A 9,706-nucleotide genomic window follows, 5' to 3' on the forward strand; every position below is an offset into this window, starting at 1 on the left:
GTCTGATAATTCCCAGGATCAGGCTTTTGACCTTGCTGTTGGAAAAAAAAGTGGAACATTAGCCGTTTTCCCATCTCCTGCCTCTGGCCCAGGATTAACAAGCTTCCAGTATAAATTCAGGGCATCTGTTCACTCTCTCTCTTCTCCTTCAGCAGTTAGTCAACGAATAAAGGAATGTTTATCTGCCATCCAGAGAGGGTGGGGAGAAGGACGCTATAGAGAGGGAAAAGGTTTATGTTGTACACAATTAGGGCAAGGAGTAATCAGAGGGAGGCTGGCCAAATTGGACCCGAAGAAGATATAAGATACTTCAAAATACAAAGTGCATTTATTCACAGTTCAAAAGTTCAAAGTTCAATGTAAATTTATTTTCAAAGTACATATATCTCACCGTATGCATCCCTGAGATTTGCTTGCTTGTGGGCATTTACAGTAAATCCAAGAATGATAATAGGTAACAATTAAAAATAGACAACAAATTTCACGACGTATGCTGGGGATATTAAACCTGATTCTGAACTAATGAAAGAGTGCACCCAACAGGACAGACAAACCACCAGTGTGCAAAAAATACCAACTGCAAATTCAAAATAAAAAAAAGAAATAATAGTAATGATGAATAAATAAGCAATAAATGTCAAGAATGTGAGGTGAAGAGCCTTGAAAATGAGTCCATAGGTAAAGTATGTATACCATTTACAACTTTGATATTCACCTTCTCACAGGCAACCACAAAACAAAATGAAGAAACACAAGCGAATCGGAAATAAAATGCAATAGGGTCACAGCGGTCAATGTGATGCTATTACAGCTCGGCGCATCAAAGCTTAGGGCTCAGTTCTGATGCTGCTCTGTAAGGAGTTTGTATGTCCTTCCTGTGACACATGAGTTTTCTCCGTGTGCTCTGGTCTCCTCCCACAGTCCAAGATGTACCAGTTAGTACATTAATTGGTCATTGTAACTTATCCGTGATTAGGCTCGGGTTAACTAGGTGGGTCGCTGGGTGGTGTGGCTCATTCGGCTGGGAGGGCCTGTTCCATACTGTATCTTTAAATAAAAAATAATGAATCTACAAAAAACACACACACGGCAAAGACTGACAAACTCCGATGTGCAAAACAAAAGAGGACAAATGGTGATAATAATAAAAAAAAACAAATAATGCTGAGAACACAAACTGCAGAGACCCCAAAAATGAATCCACAGGCTGTGGAGTCAGTTCAGTGTGTCTGGTCCAGGAGCCTGATGGTTGCAGGGCAACAACTGCTCCTGAACCTGGCGGTGCAGGATCCAGGTTCCCTGCTGCTCCCACTCGATGGTAGCAGCGAGAAGAGAGGGAGGCATGCAGATGGGGCGGGCTGCATTGTAGACGTTGGTTTTGCCCAGTGTCACAGGGCAAGGGACGGTCCCAGGACTGGTGCCCTGGTCAGTTACTGACTGCATTGCAGAGGTTGGCACTGCCCAGCGTCACAGGGCAAGGGACGGTCCCAGGACTGGTGCCCCGGTCAGTTACTGACTGTATGCAGACGTTGGTTTTGCCCAGTGTCACAGGGCAAGGGACGGTCCTGGGACTGGTGCTCTGGTCAGTTACTGACTGCATTGCAGCCTTCGTTTCCCTCATGAGCAGCCTCCAACAGTCCTGTTGTCCCCTCCAATCAACTGAGGCCGGATCAAATGATCTGATCGAGGTTTATAAGGTTTTGAGAGGCATAGATAGAGCAGACAGAGAGTATAATTTTCCCACAGTTGAAATTCTAATACCAGAGGGCATCCGTTTAAGGTGAGAGGAGTTAATTTCAAAGGAGGTATGAGGGGCAAGTTCTTTTACACAGAGAGTGGTGGTGCCTGGAACGCGCTGCCTTGTGCGGTGGTAAAGGCAGAAACATTAGAGACTTCCAAGAGACGCTTGGACAGGCACATGAATGCCAGGGAAGTGGAAGGATATGGATATTGTATAGGCAGAAATGATTAGTTTAGTTGGCCACTTGGTTACTAATTTAATTGGTTCAGCACAACATCATGGCCTCTCAACAAGGGCCTGTTCCTGTGCTGTACTGTTCTACGTTCTTTATTCTATTCAAATCACCACAAGCCCCCAACATTTCTCTGTAAAGTTCAATCATTTCACAGACAAGGTTTGCAAAGGAAAACACATGCAATATCTTGCAGTGCCACCTTACACTTAGACTCCACATTTCAACCCACGCTGGGAGTCACTGTCCTAACGTGTTTTCATACGCACTGCTGCTACCTATCTGCAGGAGGACCAAACCTTGTCATGGTTTGGGTGTTTGTGTGCCTCAATGACCCGGTGAGCTACGTTGGCTGGAGTCAGGGCTTTATGCTTTGGCTTTTGGTAGGGTCATCCATGTCGAACAGGTCAAATGGTGGTTAGTCCTCCTGGTTCAGGGGTTCAGCTCTTGGCTAACAACCTTTACTAGTCAAACAAAACTGTTACAGAAAAAGCAATGAAGAATCCTTCTACATCTGTGTATCACGGTATTCCTGAGTCTCCACCTAAGACCTGCGTAGTTGACAGTAGTGAACACCGAGAGGAACTACTGGTAGGATGAAATAAGGCCTGAAACCACCAAGACAAGGACCAAACTTGCTTTCTGTTGGTCAAGGACAGATTGTCAGGGTCACTAGCAAACTCAAGTGCAGGAATCAAGGTGACTTCAGCAATTCAACCAAAACCAAAGATGTATTACATAGATTAATCAGAAAAACTAACAAGAGCTCAGGCAAACAATACAGAATCTTGATGAACTGAACTTACCCACGATACACAGAACTCTATCTGAGTTTCACCAGACAAGAAACCACAACGACCGAGCAAAGAATGGTTGGCATGCCCCCTGAAGTACACCCTGGAGCACGTAGTAATTCCGGACATTGAAAATACCACACTAGCTAGATTATCCTAAATTGAATAAAAGTGATAAGTACAAAGACAGCTTAACGATTCCCATGATCCCAAATGAGACACTTGCAATACAAAGCGAAAAACCAGAGCTACTGCAAAGTCAAACAATTAGATATAAAAGGTAAACAATCCAAGGATAATGTAGCCTCCTGTATATCAGTGAGATCTGATGTAGATTGAGAGACTGCTTTGCTGAACACCTACGCTCTGTCTGCCAGAAAAACCAAGATCTCCCAGTGGCCACCCATTTTAATTCTACTTCCCATTCCCGTTCTAACATGTCAGTCCATGGCCTCCTCTACTGCTGCGATGTGGCCACACTCCAGTTGGATGAGCAACACCTTATATTCCATCTGGGTAGCCTCCAGTCTGAAAGCATGAACATTGATTTCTTGAACCTCTGGTAAATGCTCCCCACTTCCTTCATCATTCCTCATTTCCATTTTCCTCTCTCATCTCATCTCTTTACCTGCCCATCACCTCTCTCTGGTGCTTCTCCCCTTCCATTTCTTCCATGGACTTCTGTCTTCTCCTATTAGATTCCCCCTTCTCCAGCCCTTTATCTCTTTCCAGCTTCCAGCTGCCCAGCTCTTTACTTCAACCCCCCCCCCCACCGGTTTCACCTATAACCCACTACCTTGTATTTCTTCCTCCCCTCCCTCACCTTCTTACTCTGACTTCTCATCATTTTTCTTCTCCAGTTCTGATGAAAGGTCTCAGCCCAAAACATTTACTGTTTACTCTTTTCCATAGGTGTTGCCTGGCCTACTGAGTTCCTCCAGCATTATGCGTGTGTTGCTTGGAATTCCAGCATCCGTAGATGTATTCTTGTCTAGGATAATGAATACCCACTGTGTGACACTGAGAAAGTACAGCCCACATACTAACTGACAAGAAAAATCTTTCTTTAAGGACGATCCCTGGTTGTGACACAAACAGAGATGGAGGACCTTCATTGCTACCCCATACAGCAACAGTGTAACAGGCAGTAAGTAAGTAATATAAGGAAAGGTACGTCGTATCAGGAGTTTCTCCAGTTAGCGGATGATATCCCTCCATGCCTCTCTGACGTAGTAGGGAACCACGTACGAGGCAAGTTACAGCAGTGGTGTGCCATTGCCTTCTGCCAGGTGAGTTTCCAAAGAGATCACCAGCTCGTAACCCAGCATGGATGGAAAGCCTGCAGGGGAGCCAGCTGGATTCGAACTCAGGACCTTTTGTCCCGAAGTCTGGCACTGATGCCACTATGCCACCAGCCGGGTTAAGTAAGTAATAAGCACAACAAAATTTGCAGACATTGGAAATCCAAAGCAACACGCGAAATATTAGAGGAAATCAGCAGGTCAGGCAGCATCTATAGAAAGGTATAAACAGATGATGTTTTGTGCCAAGACCCTTCCTCAGGACTGAATAGGAAGAGGGACGATGCCAGATCAGCAAATAAGTAAGCTGCTACTTAGAAGAGCTCCTCTTGCGAAGACTCAATTTGTTACTTCATCATCTCCTGCCAGAGTCATTTTCTATTCCAGCACTTTATGTACATACAATCTTTCCATGTATATAAGCTAATCTAGTATACAGTATATACAGTAATGTAGTGTATATATGCTAATCTAGTGTACATACCACCATACTCACCAGTTACTTGTACAATGTGTTTCATAGGATTTCTTTCGTGTTTATATTTATTGTGATACTTTAGTTTTTTATCATGTCCTTTATGCTTATTATAAGTACAGGAATAACAATAATTTTGTTCTCCTTTACACTCGTGCATTGAAAAATGACAATAAACAGCCTTGAATCTTGAACATATTTACAACCAATGCAATCAAGTGCTCCTGAGATTCTGCTTATACACAATCTCCACATTTTTTACTCTACTTTCTTCTCTTTTGAGGGGGCAGAAGAGAGCTGGACTACGCACATCTGTACTCACATCCTACTGGTGCAGAGTAGAGAGCACCTCTGAAGGTGCACTGCAGCAGATAGGAAGGTTCTACAATACGTAGTCAAAACTGTCCAACACATCACCAGAACCAGAACTGTCATCAAGGACATATGTATAGAAAGGAGCTGGAAAAGGGCCAGTAACATCATGCAGGATCCTGCCCACCCTGCTCATGGGCTGTTTGTCCCTCTCCCATCAGGGAGGAGGCTAAGTAACATCCAGACTCAAAAACAGTTACCTCCCCAAACAGTAAGGCTGATCAACATCTCCATTCACTAACCCATCCCTCCACACCCCCACCAGCACTCCTTTATCACTTCCTGCCAGAGCCACATTATTTACAGAAAATCCTGTGCCTAGCATCACTTTATGGACATACAATCAATCTATGTATATAGTAGTCATAGTCATACTTTATTGATCCCGGGGGAAATTGATTTTCATTACAGTTGCACCATAAATAATTAAATAGTAATAAAACCATAAATAATTAAATAGTAATATGTAAATTATGCCAGGAAATTATGAAATAAGTCTGGGACCAGCCTATTGGCTCAGGGTGTCTGACCCTCCAAGGGAGGAGTTGTAAAGTTTGATGGCCACAGGCAGGAATGATGCTCTGTGCTGCATCTCGGTGGAATGAGTCTCTGGCTGAATGTACTCCTGTGCCCAACCAGTACATTATGTAGTGGATGGGAGACATTGTCCAAGATGGCATGCAACTTGGACAGCATCCTCTTTTCAGACACCACCGTCAGAGAGTCCAGTTCCATCCCCACAACATCACTGGCCTTACGAATGAGTTGTTGATTCTGTTGTTGTCTGCTACCCTCAGCCTGCTGCCCCAGCACACAACAGCAAACATGATCGCACTGACCACCACAGACTCGTAGAACATCCTCAGCATCGTCTGACAAATGTTAAAGGACCTCAGTCTCCTCAGGAAATAGAGACGGCTCTGACCCTTCTTGTAGACAACCTCAGTGTTCTTTGACCAGTCCAGTTTATTGTCAATTCATATCCCCAGGTATTTGTAATCCTCCACCATGTCCACACTGACCCCCTGGATGGAAACAGGGGTCACCGGTGCCTTAGCTCTCCTCAGGTCTACCACCAGCTCCTTTGTCTTTTTCACATTAAGCTGTATTTTATATTAAAATACATATGAACTATCATATGCATTTATATTTATAGTGTTTTTGTGCTGCATCAGATCTGGAGTAACAATTCTTTCATTCTCCTTTACTTTCGATTACTAGAAATGACGTTAACCAATCCTGAATCTTTTACGAGCTGGTTTGGACTTTGCCTTTAGCACACTACTATGGTGTGATAGGATTTTACACACTAGGCTTTCCCACAATCCTCTTGCCTGCCTGCTACTTGAATGTGACTATTAGTTTTATTTATTTGTTTGTTTGTTTACTTGTTTGTTTATTTATTTATTTAACCCTGTTGCCCTGGTGACTGTGGTGTCCTCCTCAATAAGTTCTTCTGGACCGCAGAGCGTTTGAGTCACCAACATGGGATCCATGGGAAGGTGGGGGTGTTTGCGGTTGTTCCTTCTGGTGGAAGTTGCTTAAGCTGGGATCTCATCCTCACCCACTGCCAGATAGGCTGCAATTGATGCAGCGTTTCTGGACGATTGGCTGAGGATTGCCTTTGGCTGTGATGCCACTGATGCTCGAAGAGTCCTTTGAAATTCAAACCAAGGTGAAAAACTATCTCTGAGCAACAGACAAGATGCTGGAGGAACGCAGCAGGTCAAGCAGCATCTGTGGAGGGAAGTGGAAAGTCAACATTTTGCATTTCTCTCCACAGATGTTGTCTGATTAACAGAGTTCCTCCAGCATCTTGAATGTTATATATTCCAGCACTTGTGGTCTCTGGCATCTCCAACTATTTTTTATGAGATATTAGAGAGACTCTCAGAGCAACATGGGAGGGTTTCAAGAACAAACCAGGTGACAGGAATAATATTAAATATAATAGTCAACATTGCTCTTGCAGGAAAACAAGCTGAATTATCTTCATCTGCAACTGATTCAGTGTGAGTTGAGGAACTGCGGCGTGCTATTCTTACAGAAACGTGGCTCCAGGACAACATCCCATGCACCATCAATCTTCAGGCCATGTCAGAGATTTGTGCTAATATTATTTAGAGATACAGTGCAAAACAGACCCTTTGGGCCCAAATGAGCCGCGTTGTCCAGCAACCCATCTGTTTAACACTAGCTTAATGACAGGGTAATTTACAATGACCAGTTAGCCTACTATCTATTTTGTATTCTAACTGTGGGAGGAAACCGGAGCACTTGGAGGAAACCCACTCAGTCATGGGGAAGATGTATGAGCTCCTTACAGACAGTGCTGGAATTGAATTCTGAGCTCCGACACCCCAAGCTGTAGGAGCACTGCACTAACCGCTACACTACTGTGTCTTTCCATGGACCATCATGGCGCTACGCTTGTGAGCTTTATTGCAAGATTTTGCTGGATTGTAACTATATGTGCTGTATAGTAATTATATGGACTGTGTTTTGCACCTTGGCCCCAGAGGAACATTGTTTCATTTAGCTGTATGGTTGAATGACAATAAACTTGAACTTGAACTTGAATAAAATTGGTGCCAGGCGACCATTGAAAAGTGGTCAAAATTATCACAGCTAGCATGCTAACGTAATGCTTGAATTTAAGGAAAATTTGAAACAAAAAAAAACTTTCCAAACTGAATTCCAGATTTTGTTTTGCAAAATCGACGAAGCAAGGGTTCTCATGGTGGGAGTGTTCATAGTCAGTCTGGTCTCACTGAGGTGGCAATATATCACAGGTACTGGTCCCAAGGTAACTATTAACCAGCGTTAACCCCTCTTAGTTATTATTCAGCTGATTCTAAAACATTGTGTAGTTTGAAAAGCAGACCTTAGGACAATTATCAGGAATGGAGAGACCACCACAACCCATTGCCCTGTCCAGCTTCTGACTCTCTCACTCACACCGCGTGCTCTTCTCCCTGGTATCTAGAACCTCATTATGCTTAGACATTACAGCACATTTACCCTCACTGCCCCTACCTTGAGTTGCCATAGTTACTTTAAAAAAAATGAGAAATTTAAGGCTAACTTTTTATGATGAGGCCTTAAAATAATTTTTCCCAAGTGTGTTCTTGCCTAACAGTTCGGACAAGGCTTGCTGAAAGGTTTTAACAGACATGTGCTCAAGGAAATCTAACGCTTACCTCAGCTAATTACTTAACCTGTACTTTTCCGAGATCTCTGTGCTGGTGTGTTCACACGTCTTACTGACCGGAGTAAATGAGTGCTCCCTTTCAGCTGTCTGTACGTTCTGTAATGACCCTTGCCTAGAGGCACAGATCTCCTGCCAGTCACGTGTAGTTTGCAGCAAGTAAGGCTGGCAGATCTCCTTCCCTGAGGAAAGTTCAAAGTTCAAAGTAAATTTATTATCGAAGTATGTGTACCATATGCAACCTTGCAGGCACCCACAGGAAAATAAAGAAATACAATAGAATCCATGAAAAATCATACATAACAAAGACCGATGAACATCCAATGTTCAAAAGAGGACCATCATGCAAATAATGAAAAAGTAAATAAATGACATTGAAAATATGAATTGTAGTTGAAGCAAGGAAGATCCAATCCAGTAATTTCACATCTTTTTTTAAAATTCCGGATTCATTTTGATGTTAAGTTGGAAATCTTTAGGATTGACACCATTCAGTCAATAGTCCAACATTCAAGTAACTTACCCACCACATCAACCTACCCTGGACTTTATGACCTGTCGGCAGCTTTGGTAGACATTTTCTTTCTAGCATTGGCTCACCCTGTGCATCTAGAGGCCATTTCTTCCTTTGTGGCAATGCTGGCTCTTGCACCCCACTGCCCCAACACTTTCACTCTACTGAGTTTTACCTCACAACCATAGAATGGTGATATTTAGAGCTATAGGTTCTCCCAGTGATGGAATAGAACTAGGGATACCAGATCACTTGCCCATATTTAGCAATGGTGCTGAATATCAGGTCCATTCATGCCTGCTCTGAGCTGAGCTTCCCCCACTTGGTCTCCTGTAGTATTACCAGGTGATGACACAGCTATCACCTGTCAGGCCTGCACATGAAGGCACCTCCCAGTCTCCACCCAGCTAATAGGAGTCACCTGCAACCTACTTAAACCCAGCTCTCATCTACAGTCCTTGTTCACCCATTGAACCAGCCAGCCTCAACCAGCTGCTTCTAGCCCTCGGTTATCTTGTGTTAAGTATCCATTCTGTCTTGTTTTCTGGCCCCTCATGGATTGTTATTTTGCAGTTTATTAGTAAAATGTCACTTACAGCTGAATCATCTCTGCTGCACTGATTTTGGATGGATCTTTCTTCACATTTCCCAACAGGATGAGGAAACATCAACTGGTCTGAACAACAACTGAACCTTTTGACCATGTCTGCATGTTATTATACATTGAGTTGCTGCCATATGATTGGTTGATTAGATGTTTGCATTAATGAGCTGATGTATGGGTATAACCAATAAAGTGGCCACTGTGTGTAGATGCTGCCTGACCTGCTCTTCTTATCATTTCCCTTATTTCACATTTATAGTAACTGCTCTAATCCTTTCTGTCCCCTCACTTTTCCTGTTTACCCCTCCCCCAGAAAGATCATCTGTAGTTGACAAGCTGTCATCTCCTGATCCAGGATTTCAAGCCGAAACATTGACAATTCCTTTCCATAAGACCATACGAACAGAATTAGGCTGTTCATCCCATTGAGCCTGCTATGCCATTCCACCATAGCTGATTTATTAT

The sequence above is a fragment of the Mobula hypostoma genome, chromosome 2 (assembly GCF_963921235.1).
Source record: "Mobula hypostoma chromosome 2, sMobHyp1.1, whole genome shotgun sequence".
In the NCBI taxonomy this organism is placed as follows: domain Eukaryota; kingdom Metazoa; phylum Chordata; class Chondrichthyes; order Myliobatiformes; family Myliobatidae; genus Mobula; species Mobula hypostoma.